The following is a 21,421-nucleotide window of genomic DNA, read 5'->3' as shown; positions in this document are numbered from 1 at the left end:
CCCTATTTCGGAATCTCTTAATAAAATGTTACTGGAAACACGGAAGAATCCGGATAAACGGTTTTCTATACCTCGTAGATTTAAATCGAGTTACCTGTTTCCAGAGTCCATGACAGCTACATGGGAGAACCCACCATCGGTGGATTCATCCGTATCTAAACTTACAAGGAAGTTAACCATACCAGTACCAACTGCTACTACGCTTAAAGACCCTGCAGATCGTAAAATAGAGGCTATGCTAAGGTCCATGTATACAGCAGCTGGAGTGCTGCTGAGACCTGGGTTGGTTGGCATTTGGGTTACTAAAGCATTAATGGTATGGATAAAAGAGCTCAAGTCGGCTCTGCAAGATGACCATCTTATACTTCTCGCGGATCAAATCTGGGAAGCTGCTGAATATCTATGTACAGCTTCTACTGACGTCTGTCAGCTTACTTCTCGCCTGTCCTCATCGCTAGTCATAGTACGACGAGCACTTTGGCTGCGTTCTTGGCAGGCGGAGACGGAGGTTAAAAAAGGTATAGAGGCATTGCCTTATGATGGCGAGAAGCTTTTCGGTCCTGAATTGGACAAATGGATTTCTGAGGCTACTGGAGGAAAGTCTGTGTTTCTTCCATCGCCTACAACTATACCTAAACGGAAATATTCTGGTCCGGCGTTCAAATCCTTTAGAACTCAGCCCTTTCGTGGGCAGGGCACAGGAGCAGTCACGCCTGGTAGAAGAGGTCGGGGACGTAGTGCCCGACAATCCAATGCACGTCGTCAAGACACTAAGACCACTAACAAACCAGTGGCATGACGGGCTCCCAGCCCATCTCGGATCTCCAATTGTGGGAGCACGCCTTCAGAGCTTTCAGGGGGCGTGGCTGCAGACGTCCACAGATGGGTGGATCCGCAATTTAGTATTAGAGGGTTACAAAATAGAGTTCGATTATCTTCCGACAGGAAGATTTTTCACGACAGGACTGCCTGTGTCGGACGACAAGAAAGCAGTTCTGCAGGTTGCCATTCAGTCTCTGCTGAATGCTGCAGTTGTAATTCCGGTCCCCGTGCAGGAACAGGGGCAGGGTTATTATTCCAGTCTGTTTCTGGTACCAAAACCAGATGGCTCAGTCAGGCCAATATTGAACCTAAAAGGTCTCAATCATTACGTCACTTACCACAGATTCAAGATGGAATCTCTCAGGTCAGTAATTGCAGGGTTAGAGCCACAGGAATTCATGATTGCACTGGATCTCAAAGATGCGTACTTACACATTCCGATTTGGCCACCTCACCAGAGTTTCTTAAGGTTTGCAATAAGGCGAGACCATTACCAGTTTCAGGCTCTGCCGTTTGGCCTCTCATCAGCGCCTCGGGTATTCACCAAGGTAATGTCCGTGATGATAGCTCATCTCAGGTCCCTAGGAGTAATAATTGTTCCGTATTTGGACGATCTACTCATAAAGGCTCCGTCTCAACAATTGCTTCTCCAGCATGCTTTGCTAACGTACAATGTACTAGTTCAGCACGGTTGGATAGTCAGTTTAAAGAAATCACATCTAATTCCGTGTCAACGACTTCAATTCCTAGGGATGATTCTCGATACAGTAAATCAAAAGGTTTACCTGCCACAACAGAAAGTACAGGTCATTCGTCATCTGGTGCAATTAGTGCTCAAGCCACGCACAGTCTCGGTACATTTGTGCATTCGCCTTTTAGGCACAATGGTGGCGGCTTTCGAAGCACTTCAGTTCGGAAGATTTCACTCACGTCCGTTTCAACTGGAGGTGTTAGCGCAATGGTCGGGATCACATCTGCAGATGCACCACAGGGTGAGATTGTCGCCACAAGTCAGGGTGTCTCTTCTCTGGTGGTTAAAAATACACAATCTATCTGCAGGGAGACGATTCGGCGTCGTGAATTGGATAATTCTGTCAACAGACGCAAGTCTCAGAGGTTGGGGAGCTGTAGTTCAGAGTTATCGGCTCCAGGGCCTCTGGGCAGATCACGAAAGATCGCTATCCATAAATGTTCTGGAACTCAGGGCGATTTACAATGCTCTAAGACAAGCAGTGTACATGTTTCGTTTTCAGACTGTTCAGGTGCAGTCAGACAATGCGACGGCAGTCGCATACATAAACAAACAAGGAGGAACGAGAAGCCGCATGGCAATGCGGGAAGTAGCTCGGATCCTCAGATGGGCCGAATATCACCAGGTGATATTGTCGGCAGTGTTCATTCCGGGAGTGGACAACTGGGAGGCAGATTTTCTCAGTCGTTGGGATTTTCATCCAGGAGAGTGGGCATTAAATCCAGAAGTGTTTCAGATGTTGATCCAGAGGTGGGGTTACCCTCAGGTGGATCTGATGGCATCCCGCCACAATCATCAGGTGTCACGATATGTGTCCAGAACAAGAGATCCAAGGGCAGTGGCGGTGGATGCTCTCACAGCCGCGTGGCCGTACAGCCTCGTGTATCTGTTTCCACCGTTTCCGCTGCTCCCGCTGTTGCTAAAACGGATCAAGAGAGGGTCCGTCACAGTCATACTAATAGCGCCTCATTGGCCTCGGAGAACTTGGTTCTCGGATCTCCTCGGTTTACTCGCAGACGATCCGTGGCCACTCCCACTACGTCCGGACCTGTTACAACAGGGTCCGTTCCTTTACCCCGATTTAGCGCGGCTGCGTTTGACGGGGTGGCTGTTGAAAAGGCCATCTTGAGAAGAGAGGGCATTCCGGAGTCTGTTATACCAACCATGGTACGAGCTAGGAAGCCGGTTACGGCAGCTCATTATTACAGAATCTGGCGTACTTATATAGGTTGGTGTGAAGCTCGGAAGTTTCCGACATCATCTTTTAATTTATCCCGTCTTTTGTTATTTTTACAGATGGGGTTAGATGGAGGACTACGTCTTTCCACACTAAAGGGGCAGGTATCTGCGTTGTCAATTTACTTTCAAAGGAAATTGGCCTCGTTGCCGTCAATACATACGTTTCTACAGGGTGTAATGAGGATACAGCCTCCTTTCATTCCACCTACAGCACCATGGGACTTGAATCTGGTTTTAGATTTCTTACAGTCCGATTACTTTGAACCCTTACAACAAGTGGATATTAAATTTCTCACTTGGAAAACGATTTTTCTTTTAGCCTTAGCTTCGGCTAGGCGAGTTTCAGATCTGGGTGCCTTGTCGTGCAAGTCACCGTATTTAGTTTTTCATGATGACAGAGCGGAACTTCGGACGAATCCCGCTTTTCTACCAAAGGTAGTGTCGTCTTTTCACATCAATCAACCAATAGTAGTTCCGGTATTAACAGAGAATGCTGAAACGTTGGATGTGGTTCGCGCATTACGCGTCTATGTATCCCGAACGTCTACGGTTCGTAAGACGGATACGTTGTTTGTTCTCTATGATGCGGCTAAGAGGGGTTGGCCAGCCTCTAAGCAGACCTTATCCAGATGGATCAAACTGACCATACGTCAGGCTTACCTTCATGCTAGGTTACAGCCACCTACATCAGTAACAGCTCATTCCACACGTTCTGTGGGAACGTCATGGGCAGCGAGTCGTGGGGCTTCTACGACACAGCTTTGCCGTGCGGCTACTTGGTCTTCAGTGCACACGTTTGTGCGCTTTTACAAGTTTGATACGTTCGCGGCATCAGCATCTAGCTTTGGCCGTTTAGTGTTACAAGTGCCAAACAGCTCTCCCGCCACGGAGGAAACTTTGGTACATCCCAAGAGTACTCCAGTGACCCCTAGTGGATGAAAAAGAAAGTAGGATTTTGGTACTTACCAGGTAAATCCTTTTCTTTGAATCCATAGGGGGCACTGGACGCCCACCCAGAGCAGTTTATCTGTTTTAGGAAGTTCAGTGGTTCTTATGGTAACACACTTTCACGACTGGTTTAAATTTAACAAAGGTTAATCAGTTAGGGTGTCAACTGTTTAGTTGTCTGTTACGTTTTGTGTCAACTTTATTGTTGTCCGTGAGAGTATAGGTAATTCTCCTTTTGTCAATCTCTCTATCGATCCTGTTCGGCTCAGTAAAAAACACTGAAGTGCTCGAGGATATGGAGGGGAGGAGTAGTCTCAAAAATTAATTTATTCAGTGCCTTCTTCCGGTGGAAGCCGTCCATATCCCAAGAGTACTCCAGTGCCCCCTATGGATTCAAAGAAAAGGATTTACCTGGTAAGTACCAAAATCCTACTTTTAGCAAGACAGAAGCCCGCCGTCGAGGGGGCGGGGCTCCCTCAGCACTCACCAGCGCCATTTTTTCTCCACGGCTCCGCTGAGAAGAAGCTTCCCAGGCTCTCCCCTGCAGATCACGGTAGAAAAAGGGTAAAAATAGAGGGGGGGGGGGCACATAATTAGGCGCTAAAAACACAAATACAGCAGCTACTGGGTTAACATTAAGATACTGTGTTATTCCTGGGTTATATAGCGCTGGGGTGTGTGCTGGCATACTCTCTCTCTGTCTCACCAAAGGTCCTTGTGGGGGAACGGTCTTCAAAAAGGGCATTCCCTGTGTGTGTGGTGTGTCGGTACGCTTGTGTCGACATGTCTGATGAGGAAGGCTATGTGGAAGCAGAGCGGGAGCAAATGAATGTGGTGTCTCTGCCGACGGCACCGACACCTGATTGGATGGATATGTGGAAGGTTTTAAATGATAATGTTAATTCCTTACATAAAAGGTTGGAAAAAGCTGAAGCCTCAGGACAGTCAGGGTCCCAACCCATGCCTGATCCTATGTCGCAGAGGCCGTCAGGGTCTCAGAAGCGCCCACTATCCCAAATTATTGACACGGATATCGACATGGATTCTGACTCCAGTGTCGATTACGATAATGCAAGGTTACAGCCAAAATTGGCTAAATCCATCCGTTATATGATTATAGCAATTAAGGATGTGTTGCACATCACAGAGGAAACCCCAGTCCCTGACGAGGGTTCATATGTATGGGGGAAAGAAGCCGGAGGTAACCTTTCCCCCCTCACACGAGCTAAATGAGTTATGTGAAAAGGCTTGGGAATCTCCAGATAAAAAACTGCAGATTTCCAAAAGGATTCTTATGGCTTATCCTTTCCCGCCAACGGACAGGTTACGCTGGGAATCCTTCCCTAGGGTGGACAAAGCTTTGACACGCTTATCCAAGAAGGTAGCCCTGCCGTCACAGGATACGGCTACCCTCAGAGATGCTGCGGATAGAAAACAGGAGGGCACCCTGAAGTCCATTTATACACATTCAGGTACCTTACTGAGGTTGGCAATCGCGTCGGCTTGGGTGTGTAGTGCTGTAGCAGCATGGACGGATACCTTATCTGAGGAACTTGATACCTTTAGACAAGGATACTATATTAATGACCCTGGGGCATATTAAAGACGCTGTCCTCTATATGAGAGATGCTCAGAGAGACATTAGCCTACTGGGTTCTAGAATAAATGCTATGTCGATTTCTGCCAGAAGGGTCCTGTGGACTCTGCAATGGACAGGTGATGCCGACTCAAAAAGGCACATGGAGGTTTTACCTTACAAGGGTGAGGAATTGTTTGGGGAGGGTCTCTCGGACCTGGTCTCCACAGCTACGGCTGGAAAGTCAAATTTTTTGCCATATGTTTCCTCACAGCCTAAGAAAGCACCGTATTACCAAATGCAGTCCTTTCGATCACAGAAAAACAAGAAAGTCCGAGGTGCGTCCTTTCTTGCCAGGGGCAGAGGAAAGAAGCTGCACAACACAGCTATTTCCCAGGAACAGAAGTCCTCCCCGGCTTCCACTAAATCCACCGCATGACGCTGGGGCTCCACAGGCGGAGCTAGGCCCGGTGGGGGCGCGTCTCCGAAATTTCAGCCACAAGTGGGTTCACTCCCAGTTGGATCCCTGGGCAATAGGTATTGTGTCTCAGGGATACAAGCTGGAATTCGAAGAGATGCCCCCTCACCGGTACCTCAAATCGGCCCTGCCAGCTTCCCCCTTAGAGAGGGAAATAGTGTTAACTGCAATTCACAAATTGTATCTTCAACAGGTGGTGGTCAAGGTTCCCCTCCTTCAACAAGGAAAGGGTTATTATTCGACCATGTTTGTAGTACCGAAACCGGACGGTTCGGTCAGACCCATATTGAATTTAAAATCCCTGAACATGTACCTGAAATGAAAAGGTTCCGGTTCAAGATGGAATCGCTGAGAGCGGTCATTGCAAGCCTGGAAGGGGGGGATTTTATGGTGTCTCTGGACATAAAGGATGCATACCTTCATGTCCCCATTTATCCACCTCATCAGGCGTACCTCAGATTTGTGGTACAGGATTGTCATTACCAATTTCAGACGTTGCCGTTTGGTCTCTCCAGGGCTCCGAGAATATTTACCAAGGTAATGGCAGAAATGATGGTGCTCCTGCGGAAGCAAGGGGTCACAATTATCCCATACTTGGACGATCTCCTCATAAAAGCGAGGTCAAGAGAGCAGTTGCTGATCAGCGTAGCACGTTCTCTGGAAGTGTTACGGCAACACGGCTGGATTCTAAATATTCCGAAGTCGCAGTTGGTTCCTACGACTCGTCTGCCTTTCCTGGGCATGATTCTGGACACAGACCAGAAAAAGGTTTATCTCCCGATAGAGAAAGCTCAGGAACTCATGACACTGGTCAGGGGCCTATTAAAACCAAAACAGGTGTCAGTGCATCACTGCACTCGAGTCCTGGGAAAGATGGTGGCATCATACGAGGCCATTCCCTTCGGCAGGTTCCATGCGAGGACTTTTCAATGGGACTTACTGGACAAAAGGTCCGGATCACATCTTCAGACGCATAGGTTAATCACCCTATCCCCCAGGGCCAGGGTGTTTCTCCTGTGGTGGCTGCGGAGTGCTCACCTTCTCGAGGGCCGCAGATTCGGCATTCAGGACTGGGTCGTGGTGACCACGGATGCAAGCCTCCGAGGGTGGGGAGCAGTCACACAGGGAAGAAATTTCCAAGGTCTGTGGTCAAGTCAGGAGACTTGCCTTTACATCAACATCCTGGAACTAAGGGCCATATACAATGCCCTACTTCAAGCAGAGACCCTGCTTCGCGGTCAACCGGTTTTGATTCAGTCAGACAACATCACCGCTGTGGCTCATGTAAACCGACAAGGCGGCACAAGGAGCAGGGTGGCGATGGTGGAAGCCACCAGAATTCTTCGCTGGGCGGAGAATCACGTCAGTGCACTGTCAGCAGTGTTCATCCCGGGAGTGGACAACTGGGAAGCAGACTTCCTCAGCAGGCACGACCTCCACCCGGGGGAGTGGGGACTTAATCAAGAAGTCTTCGCACAGATTGCAAGTCGGTGGGAACTGCCACAGGTGGACATGATGGCATCCCACCTCAACAAAAAACTACAGAGATATGGCGCCAGGTCAAAGGACCCTCAGGCGATAGCTGTAGACGCCCTGGTAACACCGTGGGTGTTCCAGTCTGTCTATGTATTCCCTCCTCTTCCTCTCATACCAAAGGTGTTGAGAATCATAAGAAAAAGAGGAGTGAGAACAATACTCATTGTTCCGGATTGGCCAAGAAGGACTTGGTATCCAGATCTGCAAGAAATGCTCACGGAGGACCCGTGGCCTCTTCCTCTAAGACAGGACTTGCTGCAACAAGGGCCTTGTCTGTTCCAAGACTTACCGCGGCTGCGTTTGACGGCATGGCGGTTGAACGCCGGATCCTAGCGGAAAAAGGCATTCCGGCTGAGGTCATTCCTATGCTGATAAAGGCTAGGAAGGACGTGACTGCTCAACCTTATCACCGTATATGGCGAAAATATGTTGCTTGGTGTGAGGCCAGGAATGCCCCTATGGAGGAATTCCAGCTGGGCCGTTTCCTTCACTTCCTACAGTCAGGAGTGACTTTGGGCCTAAAATTGGGTTCCATTAAGGTCCAGATTTCGGCCCTATCCATTTTCTTTCAAAAAGAGGTGGCTTCTCTACCTGAAGTTCAGACGTTTGTGAAGGGAGTGCTGCATATTCAGCCCCCTTTTGTGCCCCCAGTGGCACCTTGGGATCTTAACGTGGTGTTGAGTTTCCTGAAATCCCACTGGTTTGAACCACTCAAAATGGTGTAATTGAAATATCTCACGTGGAAGGTGGTCATGCTACTGGCCTTGGTTTGGCTAGGCGTGTGTCAGAATTGGCGGCTTTGTCACATAAAAGCCCTATCTGGTTTTCCATGCGGATAGAGCAGAGTTGCGGACCCGTCCACAATTCCTGCCAAAAGTGGTTTCATCTTTTCATATAAATCAACCTATTGTGGTGCCTGTGGCTACTACTGACTTGGAGGATTCCGAGTTGCTTGCTGTGGTCAGGGCTTTGAAGGTTTATGTAGCCAGAACGGCTAGGGTCAGGAAAACAGAATCTTTGTTTATCCTGTATGCTTCCAACAAGCTTGGTGCTCCTACTTCAAAGCAGACTATTGCTCGCTGGATCTATAACACGGTTCAGCAAGCTCATTCTGCGGCTGGATTGCCGCTGCCAAAATCAGTTAAGGCCCATTCCACTAGGAAGGTGGGCTCTTCTTGGGCGGCTGCCCGAGGGGTCTCGGCATTACAGCTGTGCCGAGCGGCTACTTGGTCAGGTTCAAACACTTTTGCAAAGTTCTACAAGTTTGATACCCTGGCTGAGGAGGACCTTGCGTTTGCTCATTCGGTGCTGCAGAGTCATCCGCACTCTCCCGCCCGTTTGGGAGCTTTGGTATAATCCCCATGGTCCTTACGGATTCCCCAGCATCCACTAGGACGTTAGAGAAAATAAGATTTTATTTACCGGTAAATCTATTTCTCATAGTCCGTAGTGGATGCTGGGCGCCCGTCCCAAGTGCGGACTTCTTCTGCAATACTTGTATATAGTTATTGCTGCAATAAGGGCTATGTTATTGTTGCATCAGGGTTGCACTGATGCTCTGTTGTTGTTGTTGACTGGGTAAGTTTATCAAAAGTTATACGGTGTGATTGGTGTGGCTGGTATGAATCTTGCCCTGGATTTCCAAAATCCTTTCCTTGTACTGTCAGCTCTTCCGGGCACAGTTTCTCTAACTGAGGTCTGGAGGAGGGACATAGAGGGAGGAGCCAGAGCACACCAGAATCTAAATTCTTTCTTAAAGTGCCCATGTCTCCTGCGGAGCCCGTCTATTCCCCATGGTCCTTACGGAGTCCCCAGCATCCACTACGGACTACGAGAAATAGATTTACCGGTAAGTAAAATCTTATTTCTCTGACGTCCTAGTGGATGCTGGGGACTCCGTAAGGACCATGGGGAATAGCGGCTCCGCAGGAGACTGGGCACAAAAGTAAAGCTTTAGAACTACCTGGTGTGCACTGGCTCCTCCCCCTATGACCCTCCTCCAAGCCTCAGTTAGATTTTTGTGCCCGAACGAGAAGGGTGCACACTAGGTGGCTCTCCTGAGCTGCTTAGTGAAAAGTTTAGTTTTAGGTTTTTTATGTTCAGTGAGACCTGCTGGCAACAGGCTCACTGCATCGAGGGACTAAGGGGAGAAGAAGCGAACTCACCTGCGTGCAGAGTGGATTGGGCTTCTTAGGCTACTGGACATTAGCTCCAGAGGGACCGATCACAGGCCCAGCCATGGATAGGTCCCAGAGCCGCGCCGCCGGCCCCCTTACAGAGCCAGAAGACAGAAGAGGTCCGGAAAATCGGCGGCAGAAGACGTCCTGTCTTCAACAAGGTAGCGCACAGCACTGCAGCTGTGCGCCATTGCTCTCAGCACACTTCACACTTCGGTCACTGAGGGTGCAGGGCGCTGGGGGGGGGGGCGCCCTGAGACGCAATAAAAACACCTTGGATGGCAAAAAATGCATCACATATAGCTCCTGGGCTATATGGATGAATTTAACCCCTGCCAGAATACACAGAAAAACCGGAGATAGGCTCCGCCCCCTTCTCGGCAGCCTTATCTCCTCAGCACACTGGCGCCATTTTCCCTCACAGCTCCGTTGGAGGGAAGCTCCCTGGCTCTCCCCTGCAGTCACTACACTACAGAAAGGGTTAAAAAAGAGAGGGGGGCACTAATTACGCGCAGTATTAAAAATACAGCAGCTATAAGGGGAAAAACACTTATATAAGGTTATCCCTGTATATATATATATATAGCGCTCTGGTGTGTGCTGGCAAACTCTCCCTCTGTCTCCCCAAAGGGCTGGTGGGGTCCTGTCCTCTATCAGAGCATTCCCTGTGTGTGTGCTGTGTGTCGGTACGTTTGTGTCGACATGTATGAGGAGAAAAATGATGTGGAGACGGAGCAGATTGCCTGTAATAGTGATGTCACCCCCTAGGGGGTCGACACCTGAGTGGATGAACTGTTGGAAGGAATTACGTGACAGTGTCAGCTCTGTATAAAAGACAGTGGTTGACATGAGACAGCCGGCTACTCAGCTTGTGCCTGTCCAGACGTCTCATAGGCCGTCAGGGGCTCTAAAGCGCCCGTTACCTCAGATGGCAGATATAGACGCCGACACGGATACTGACTCCAGTGTCGACGGTGAAGAGACAAATGTGACTTCCAGTAGGGCCACACGTTACATGATTGAGGCAATGAAAAATGTTTTACACATTTCTGATAATACGAGTGCCACCAAAAAGGGGTATTATGTTCGGTGAGGAAAAACTACCTGTAGTTTTCCTGAATCTGAGAAATTAAATGAGGTGTGTGATGATGCGTGGGTTTCCCCCGATAACAACTGATAATTTCTAAAATGTTATTGGCATTATATCCTTTCCCGCCAGAGGTTAGGGTGCGTTGGGAAACACCCCCTAGGGTGGATAAAGCGCTCACACGCTTGTAAGAACAAGGGCTCTACCCTCTCCTGAGATGGCCGCCCTTAAGGATCCTGCTGATAGAAAGCAGGAGGGTATCCTAAAATGTATTTACACACATACTGGTGTTATACTGCGACCAGCAATCGCCTCAGCCTGGATGTGCAGTGCTGGGTTGGCGTGGTCGGATTCCCTGACTGAAAATATTGATACCCTAGATAGGGACAGTATATTATTGCCTATAGAGCATTTAAAAGATGCATTTCTATATATGCGTGATGCACAGCGGAATATTTGCCGACTGGCATCAAGTCTAAGTGCGTTGTCCATTTCTGCCAGTAGAGGGTTATGGACACAACAGTGGTCAGGTGATGCGGATTACAAACGGCATTTGGAAGTATTGCCTTATTAAGGGGAGGAGTTATTTGGGGTCGGTCTTTCAGACCTGGTGGCCACGGCAACAGCTGGGAAATCCACGTTTGTACCCCAGGTCGCCTCTCAACATAAGAAGACGCCGTATTATCAGGCGCAGTCTTTTCGTGGGCAAGCGGGCAAAAGGTTCCTCATTTCTGCCCCGTGACAGAGGGAGAGGAAAAAGGCTGCAGAAATCAGCCAGTTCCCAGGAACAGAAGCCCTCTCCCGCCTCTGCCAAGCCCTCAGTATAACGCTGGGGCTTTACAAGCAGAATCAGGCACGGTGGGGGCCCGTCTCAATGAATTTCAGCGCGCAGTGGGCTCACTCGCAAGTAGACCCCTGGATCCTTCAGGTGATATCTCAGGGGTACAAATTGGAATTCGAGACGTCTCCCCCTCGCCGTTTCCTAAAGTCTGCTTTACCGATGTCTCCTTCTGACAGGGAGGCAGTTTTGGAAGCCATTCACAAGCTGTATTCCCAGCAGGTGATAATCAAGGTACCCCTCCTGCAACAGGGAACGGGGTATTATTCCACACTGTTGTGGTACCGAAGCCGGACGGCTCGGTGAGACCGATTCTAAATCTAAAATCTTGAACACTTACATACGGAGGTTCAAATTCAAGATTGAGTCACTCAGAGCAGTGATTGCGAACCTGGAAGAAGGGGACTACATGATGTCTCGGGACATCAAGGATGCTTACCTTCATGTCCCAATTTACCCTTCTCACCAAGGGTACCTCAGGTTTATGGTACAGAACTGTCACTATCAGTTTCAGACGCTGCCGTATGGATGGTCCACGGCACCCCGGGTCTTTACCAAGGTAATGGCCGAAATGATGATACTCCTTCGAAGGAAGGGAATTTTAGTTATCCCTTACTTGGACGATTCCCTGATAAGGGTAAGATCCAGGGAACAGTTGGAGGTCGGTGTAGCACTATCTAAGGTAGTGTTGCGGCAGCACGATTGGATTCTCAATATTCCAAAATCGCAGCTGATTCCGACGACTCGTCTGTTCCTAGGGATGATCCTGGACACAGTCCAGAAAAAGGTGTTTCTCCCGGAGGAGAAAGTCAGGGAGTTATCCGAGCTAGTCGGGAACCTCCTATAACCGAGCCAAGTCTCAGTACATCAATGAAAGGGTTCTGGGAAAAATGGTGGCTTCCTACGAAGCAATCCCATTCGGCAGATTCCACGCAAGATCTTTCCAGTGGGACCTGCTGGACAAATGGTCCGGGTCGCATCTTCAGATGCATCAGCGGATAACCCTGTCACCAAGCACAAGGGTGTCTCTTCTGTGGTGGTTGCAGAGTGCTCATCTTCTAGAGGGCCGCAGATTCGACATTCAGGACTGGGTCCTGGTGACCACGGATGCCAGCCTGCGAGGCTGGGGAGCAGTCACACAGGGAAGGAATTTCCAGAGCTTATGGTCAAGCCTGGAGACATCACTTCACATAAATATCCTGAAGCTAAGGGCCATTTACAATGCTCTAAGCTCAGCAAGACCTCTGCTTCAAGGTCACCCGGAGTTGATCCATTCGGACAACATCACGGCAGTCACCCACGTAAACAGACAGGGTGACACAAGAAGCAGGAGGGCAATGGCAGAAGCTGCAAGGATTCTTCGCTGGGCGGAAAATCATGTGATAGCACTGTCAGCAAGTGGGGACTTCACCCAGAAGTCTTCCACGTGTTTATAAAACTCGACAAGTATTGCGCCGGGTCAAGGGACCCTCCGGCAATAGCTGTAGACGCTCTGGTAACACAGTGGGTGTACCAGTCAGTGTATGTGTTCCCTCCTCTGCCTCTCATACCCAAGGTACTGAGAATTATAAGATGGAGAGGAGTAAGCACTATATTCGGGCTCCGGATTGGCCAAGAAGGACTTGGTAACCGGAACTTCAAGAGATGCTCACGGAGGATCCGTGGCCTCTACCTCTAAGAAGGGACCTGCTCCAGCAAGGACCCTGTCTGTTCCAAGACTTACCGCGACTGCGTTTGACGGCATGGCGGTTGAACGCCGGATCCTGTAGGAGAAAGGCATTCCGGATTAAGTCATTCCTATCCTGATCAAAGCCAGGAAAGATATAACCGCAAAACATTATCACCGCATTTGGCGAAAATATGTTGCGTGGTGCGAGGCCAGTAAGGCCCTGACGGAGGAATTTTCAACTAGGTCGGTTCCTACATTTCCTGCAAACAGGAGTGTCTATGGGCCTGAAATGGGGGTCCATTAAGGTTCAAATTTCGGCCCTGTCAATTTTCTTCCAGAAAGAACTAGCTTCAGTCCCTGAAGTTCAGACGTTTGTGAAAGGGGTACTGTATATACAGCCTCCTTTTGTGCCTCCAGTGGTACCTTGGGATCTAAATGTAGTTTTTGGGTTCCAAAAGTCACATTAGTTTGAACCACTTAAATATGTGGAGTTAAAATATCTCACATGGAAAGTGGTCATGCTGTTGGCCCTGGCCTGGGCCAGGTGCGTGTCAGAATTGGCGGCTTTATCCTGTAAAAGCCCTCATCTGATTTTCCATTCGGACAGGGCGGAATTGAGGACTTGTCCTCCGTTTCTCCCTAAGGTGGTTTTCAGCGTTTCACCTGAATCAACCTATTGTGGTGCCTGCGGCTACTAGGGACTTGGAGGACTCCAAGTTGCTAGACGTTGTCAGGGCCCTGGAAATCTAGGTTTCCAGGACGGCTGGAGTCAGAAAATCTGACTCGTTGTTTATTCTGTATGCACCCAACAAGCTGGGTGCTCCTGCTTCTAAGCAGACTATTGCTCGTTGGATTTGTAGTACAATTCAGCTTGCACATTCTGTGGCAGGCCTGCCACAGACAAAATCTGTAAAAGCCCATTCCACAAGGAAGGTGGGCTCATCTTGGGCGGCTGCCCGAGGGGTCTCGGCTTTACAACTTTGCCGAGCAGCTACTTGGTCAGGAGCAAATACGTTTGTAAAATTCTACAAATTTGATATCCTGGCTGAGGAGGACCTGGAGTTCTCTCATTTGGTGCTGCAGAGTCATCCGCACTCTCCCGCCCGTTTGGGAGCTTTGGTATAATCCCCATGGTCCTTACGGAGTCCCCAGCATCCACTAGGACGTTAGAGAAAATAAGAATTTACTTACCGATAATTCTATTTCTCGTAGTCCGTAGTGGATGCTGGGCGCCCATCCCAAGTGCGGATTGTCTGCAATACTGGTACATAGTTATTGTTACCAAAAAAAAAAAAAAAAAAATCGGGTTATTGCTGTAGTGAGCCATCTTTTCTAGAGGCTTCTCTGTTATCATGCTGTTAACTGGGTTTAGATCACAAGTTATATGGTGTGATTGGTGTGGCTGGTATGAGTCTTACCCGGGATTCAAAATCCTTCCTTATTGTGTACGCTCGTCCGGGCACAGTATCCTAACTGAGGCTTGGAGGAGGGTCATAGGGGGAGGAGCCAGTGCACACCAGGTAGTTCTAAAGCTTTACTTTTGTGCCCAGTCTCCTGCGGAGCCGCTATTCCCCATGGTCCTTACGGAGTCCCCAGCATCCACTACGGACTACGAGAAATAGAATTATCGGTAAGTAAATTCTTATTTTTTCCATCTGCTAACAAATTTGCTGCTACGATCAGGTCTGAATTAGGCCCTTAGCTCGGGAGATAAATCCCTACAAAAGAATTGTCTCTCCCCCAGAGAGTTTGGAACACATGATCACCATAGTAATCTGTAGCATTATGTGCTATGAACAGGAGGTGCTTCTCTACAATTAAAAATACAGTCCTTATTACACATCTTCAGCCTGGCCAGATAGGAATTTGTACATATTGTTCCATATGGTGACAACGTGGGTTACCCTCCAAATTATTGTATGCGTTGGGCATTGAACAAACTTTTAACTAATGGTGCTTGAAAACATCCTCTGTATACAGCTGTTTCCTCATACACCTAGCCTCAATGCGCTGTGCAGCGTGAGTGAGCTGCACCAAGTATCTATCACGCGAATGTGTATTTCTCTAACGTCCTAAGTGGATGCTGGGGACTCCGTAAGGACCATGGGGATTAGCGGCTCCACAGGAGACTGGGCACAACTACAAAGAAAGCTTTTAGACTACTGGTGTGCACTGGCTCCTCCCACTAAGACCCTCCTCCAGACCTCCGTTAGATTCTTGTGCCCGGCCGAGCTGGATGCACACTAGGGGCTCTCCTGAGCACCTAGAAAGAAAGTATATTTAGGTTTTTTATTTTCAGTGAGATCTGCTGGCAACAGACTCACTGCAGCGAGGGACTAAGGGGAGAAGAAGCGAACCTACCTAACAGGTGGTAGTTTGGGCTTCTTAGGCTACTGGACACCATTAGCTCCAGAGGGATCGACCGCAGGACCCGACCTTGGTGTTCGTTCCCGGAGCCGCGCCGCCGTCCCCCTTACAGAGCCAGAAGCACGAAGAAGGTCCGGAAAATCGTCGGCAGAAGACTTCAGTCTTCACCAAGGTAGCGCACAGCACTGCTGCTGTGCGCCATTGCTCCTCATGTACACCTCATACTTCGGTCACTGATGGGTGCAGGGCGCTGGGGGGGGCGCCCTGAGGGCAATAGATAACAGCTTGGCTGGCAAAATATGCATCATATATAGTCCCAGGGGCTATATAGATGCAAAATTACCCCTGCCAGTATAACAGAAAAAGCGGGAGAAAGTCCGCCGAAAAGGGGGCGGGGCTTCTCCCTCAGCACACTGGCGCCATTTTTCCCTCACAGTTCCGCTGGAAGGAAGCTCCCTGGCTCTCCCCTGCAGTCTGAGAAAACTACAGAAGGGTAAAAAAGAGAGGGGGGGCACTAAATTTAGGCGCAGTATAGATATATATATGTAATATATATAAAAAAGCAGCTATAGGGAAAACACTCATTGATAGTGGGATCCCAGTGTTATATAGCGCTCTGGTGTGTGTATATAGCTGTACTCTCTCTCTGTCTCTCCAAAGGGCTTTGTGGGGTCCTGTCCTCTGTCAGAGCATTCCCTGTGTGTTTGTGGTGTGTCGGTACGGCTGTGTCGACATGTTTGAGGAGGCTTATGTGGAGGCGGAGCAGATGCCTGTAAATGTGATGTCACCCCCTGCGGGGTCGACACCTGAGTGGATGGTACTGTGGAAGGAATTACGTGATAGTGTCGACTCCTTACATAAAAGGTTTGACGACATACCTAATGTGGGACAGCCGGCTTCTCAGTCTGTGCCTGCCCAGGCGTCTCAAAAACCATCAGGGGCTCTAAAACGCCCGCTACCTCAGATGGTTGACACAGATGTCGACACGGATACTGACTCCAGTGTCGACGACGATGAGACTAATGTAACTTCCAGGAGGGCCACACGTTACATGATTGAGGCAATGAAAAATGTATTATACATTTCTGATGTTACCCCCGGTACCACAAAAAAGGGTATAATGTTTGGAGAGAAAAAACTACCAGTAGCTTTTCCTCCATCTGAAGAGTTAAATGAAGTGTGTGAAGAAGCGTGGGCTTCCCCTGACAAAAAGATGGTAATTTCTAAGAGGTTACTAATGGCGTACCCTTTCCCGCCAGAGGATAGGTCACGCTGGGAAACATCCCCTAGGGTGGATAAGGCGCTCACACGCTTGTCGAAGAAGGTGGCACTACTGTCTCCGGATACGGCCTCCCTGAAGGAATCTGCTGATAGAAAGCAGGAGGCTATCCTGAAATCTATATATACACACACAGGTGTGATACTGAGACCGGCTATAGCTTCAGCCTGGATGTGCAGCGCTGCTGCTGCGTGGTCAGATTCCCTGTCAGAAACTATAGATACCCTAGATAGGGACACTATTTTGCTGAACGTAGAGCATATAAAAGACGCAGTTTTATACATGAGGGATGCACAGAGGGATATTTGCCGGCTGGCATCCAAAATTAGTGCAATGTCCATTTCTGCCAGGAGAGGGTTATGGACTCGGCAGTGGACAGGTGATGCAGATTCCAAACGACACATGGAAGTTCTGCCTTATAAGGGTGAGGAATTGTTCGGGGATGGTCTCTCGGACCTCGTTTCCACAGCTACAGCTGGGAAGTCTACATTTTTGCCCCATGTTCCCTCACAACCAAAGAAAGCACCGTATTATCAGGTACAATAGGGGCAAGCGGGTTAAAGGCGCGTCCTTTCTGCCCAGAGGCAGAGGTAGAGGGAAAAAGCTGCAACATACAGCCAGTTCCCAGGAGCAAAAGTCCTCCCCCGCTTCCTCAAAGTCCACAGCATGACGCTGGGGCTCCACAGGCAGAGCCAGGTACGGTGGGGGCCCGTCTCAAGCATTTCAGCAAGCAGTGGGCTCCCTCACGGGTGGATCCCTGGATCCTTCAAATAGTATCTCAGGGGTACAAACTGGAATTCGAGACGTCTTCCTTCCCCCCCCCCGCCGTTTCCTCAAATCTGCCTTGCCAACCACTCCCTCAGGCAGGGAGGCAGTGTTACAGGCAATTCAAAAGCTGTATTCACAACAAGTGATAGTAAAGGTGCCCCTACTTCAACAAGGAAGGGGTTACTATTCCACAATGTTTGTGGTACCGAAACCGGACGGTTCGGTGAGACCCATTTTAAATTTGAAATCCTTGAACACATATATAAAAAAATTCAAGTTCAAGATGGAATCGCTCAGGGCGGTTATTGCGAGCCTGGACGAGGGAGATTACATGGTATCGCTGGACATCAAGGATGCTTACCTTACCTACCATTTACCATCCTCGCCAGGAGTACCTCAGGTTTGTGGTACAAGATTGTCATTACCAATTCCAGACGTTGCCATTCGGTCTCTCCACGGCTCCGAGGGTCTTTACCAAGGTAATGGCGGAAATGATGATACTCCTTCGAAGGAAGGGAGTTTTAATTATCCCGTACTTGGACGATCTCCTGATAAAGGCGAGGTCCAGAGAACAGTTATTGGTAGGGGTAGCACTATCTCGGGAAGTGCTGCAACAGCACGGCTGGATTCTAAACATTCCAAAGTCACAGCTGGTCCCTACGACACGCCTGCTGTTCCTAGGGATGGTTCTGGACACAGAACAGAGAAAAGTGTTTCTCCCGGAGGAGAAGGCCAAGGAGCTGTCATCTCTAGTCAGAGGCCTCCTAAAACCAAAACAGGTGTCGGTGCATCACTGCACGCGGATCCTGGGAAAAATGGTAGCTTCCTACGAAGCAATTCCATTCGGCAGGTTTCATGCAAGAACCTTTCAGTGGGACCTGTTGGACAAGTGGTCCGGATCGCATCTTCAGATGCATCGTTTGATAACCCTGTCTCCAAGGACAAGGGTGTCTCTGCTGTGGTGGCTGCAGAGTGCTCATCTTCAAGAGGGCCGCAGATTCGGCATACAGGACTGGGTCCTGGTGACCACGGATGCCAGCCTTCGAGGCTGGGGAGCAGTCACACAGGGAAGAAACTTCCAAGGACTATGGACAAGTCAGGAGACTTCCCTGCACATAAATATTCTGGAACTAAGGGCCATTTACAATGCCCTAAGTCAGGCAAAACCCCTGCTTCAAAACCAGCCGGTACTGATCCAGTCAGACAACATCACGGCAGTCGCCCATGTAAATCGACAGGGCGGTACGAGAAGCAGGACGGCGATGGCAGAAGCCACAAGGATTCTCCGATGGGCGGAAAATCACGTGTTAGCACTGTCAGCAGTGTTCATTCCGGGAGTGGACAACTGGGAAGCAGACTTCCTCAGCAGGCACGACCTCCACCCGGGAGAGTGGGGACTTCATCCAGAAGTCTTTCAAATGATTGTAAACCAGTGGGAAAAACCACAGGTGGACATGATGGCGTCCCGCCTAAACAAAAAGCTAGAAAAATATTGCGCCAGGTCAAGAGACCCGCAGGCGATAGCTGTGGACGCTCTGGGTGTACCGATCGGTTTATGTGTTCCCTCCTCTTCCTCTCATACCAAAGGTACTGAGGATAATAAGGAGAAGAGGAGTAAGAACTATACTCATTGTTCCGGATTGGCCAAGAAGAGCGTGGTATCCGGAACTTCAAGAAAGGATGTCAGAGGACCCATGGCCTCTACCGCTCAGACAGGACCTGCTGCAGCAGGGGCCCTGTCTGTTCCAAGACTTACCGCGGCTGCGTTTGACGGCATGGCGGTTGAACACCGGATCCTGAAGGAAAAGGGCATTCCGGAGGAAGTCATTCCTACGCTGATAAGCTAGGAAAGAAGTAACCGCGAACCATTATCACCGCATATGGCGAAAATATGTTGCGTGGTGTGAGGCCAGGAAGGCCCCAACGGAAGAATTTCAGCTGGGCCGGTTCCTGCACTTCCTACAGTCAGGGGTGACTATGGGCCTTAAATTGGGTTCCATTGAGGTCCAGATTTCGGCTCTGTCGATTTTCTTCCAGAGAGAATTGGCTTCACTACCTGAAGTTCAGACTTTTGTTAAGGGAGTGCTGCATATTCAGCCCCCTTTTGTGCCTCCAGTGGCACCTTGGGATCTCAACGTGGTGTTGGATTTCCTAAAGTCACATTGGTTTGAGCCACTGAAAACCGAGGATTTAAAATATCTCACGTGGAAAGTGGTCATGTTGTTGGCCTTGGCTTCGGCCAGGCGTGTTTCAGAATTGGCGGCTTTGTCATGTAAAAGCCCTTATCTGATTTTCCATATGGATAGGGCAGAATTGAGGACTCGTCCCCAGTTTCTCCCTAAAGTGGTATCAGCTTTTCATCTGAACCAACCTATCGTGGTGCCTGCGGCTACAAATGACTTGGAGGCTTCCAAGTTGTTGGATGTAGTCAGGGCCCTAAAAATTTATGTTTCCAGGACAGCTGGAGTCAGGAAGACTGACTCGCTCTTTATCCTGTATGCGCCCAACAAGTTGGGTGCACCTGCTTCTAAGCAGAATATTGCTCGCTGGATCTGTAGTACGATTCAGCTTGCACATTCTGCGGCTGGACTGCCGCGTCCTAAATCAGTAAAAGCCCATTCCACGAGGAAAGTGGGCTCTTCTTAGGCGGCTGCCCGAGGGGTCTCGGCTCTTCAACTTTGCCGAGCTGCTACTTGGTCAGGGGCAAACACGTTTGCTAAATTCTACAAATTTGATACCCTGGCTGAGGAGGACCTTGAGTTCTCTCATTTGGTGCTGCAGAGTCATCCGCACTCTCCCGCCCGTTTGGGAGCTTTGGTATAATCCCCATGGTCCTTACGGAGTCCCCAGCATCCACTTAGGACGTTAGAGAAAATAAGAATTTACTCACCGGTAATTCTATTTCTCATAGTCCGTAGTGGATGCTGGGCGCCCATCCCAAGTGCGGATTGTCTGCAATACTTGTATATAGTTATTGCTTAACTAAAGGGTTATTGTTGAGCTATCTGTTGAGAGGCTCAGTTGTTATCATGCTGTTAACTGGGTATTGTATCACGAGTTATACGGTGTGATTGGTGTGGCTGGTATGAGTCTTACCCGGGATTCAAAATCCTTCCTAATTGTGTCAGCTCTTCCGGGCACAGTATCCTAACTGAGGTCTGGAGGAGGGTCTTAGTGGGAGGAGCCAGTGCACACCAGTAGTCTAAAAGCTTTCTTTGTAGTTGTGCCCAGTCTCCTGCGGAGCCGCTAATCCCCATGGTCCTTACGGAGTCCCCAGCATCCACTACGGACTATGAGAAATAGAATTACCGGTGAGTAAATTCTTATTTTTAATCGCGGTGTGAGGTGACAAAACGCATCACAAAATTGCACTGATTTGATATTGCGACACTTGTATATCTGTGTGCGACTGAGTCTGTATCTGTTTATGAAGCTCGTGGTTGCTTCATTGTAGGGGTGGTATTCAGTATACCGGTTGTTGGGATCCTGGCGCACAGTATACCGGCGCCGGAATCCCGACAACCGGCATACCGACACCTTTTCTCCTTTTTGGGGGTCCACGACCCCCCTGGAGAGAGAATAGACGTGCGCCACCGTGCCCGCAGCGTGGAGAGCGCAGCGAGCCCACAAGGGACTCATTATTGGGCCGAGCATCTTATTTCGAAGCGCTACAATGGGGTGTGGTACGATTTGCTGTCAGGATCCCGGCGCCAATATGCTGGCCACCAGCAAATCGTACTACACCCCATTGTAGCGCTTCGAAATAAGATGCTCGGCCCAAGCTAAGGCTTACAGGACCCGTCACACCAAGAAGGGGTGTTTGGCGTGACTGCAGCTGTAGTGTATGAGGATACATCAGTATATGTTTTTTAACAACTGAAAAACA

The 21,421-nt window shown here is 49.3% G+C and overlaps 1 protein-coding gene across 1 annotated transcript in view; it reads left to right on the top strand.

Moving 5' to 3' along the window:
- Positions 1 to 21,421, top strand: part of MMADHC (metabolism of cobalamin associated D) — a 209,440-nt gene that overhangs the window by 18,072 nt on the left and 169,947 nt on the right. The window lies entirely within an intron of this gene.

This window comes from Pseudophryne corroboree, chromosome 7, assembly GCF_028390025.1.
Source record: "Pseudophryne corroboree isolate aPseCor3 chromosome 7, aPseCor3.hap2, whole genome shotgun sequence".
In the NCBI taxonomy this organism is placed as follows: Eukaryota; Metazoa; Chordata; class Amphibia; order Anura; family Myobatrachidae; genus Pseudophryne; species Pseudophryne corroboree.
This window is presented reverse-complemented; position numbering and strand designations above follow the sequence as displayed.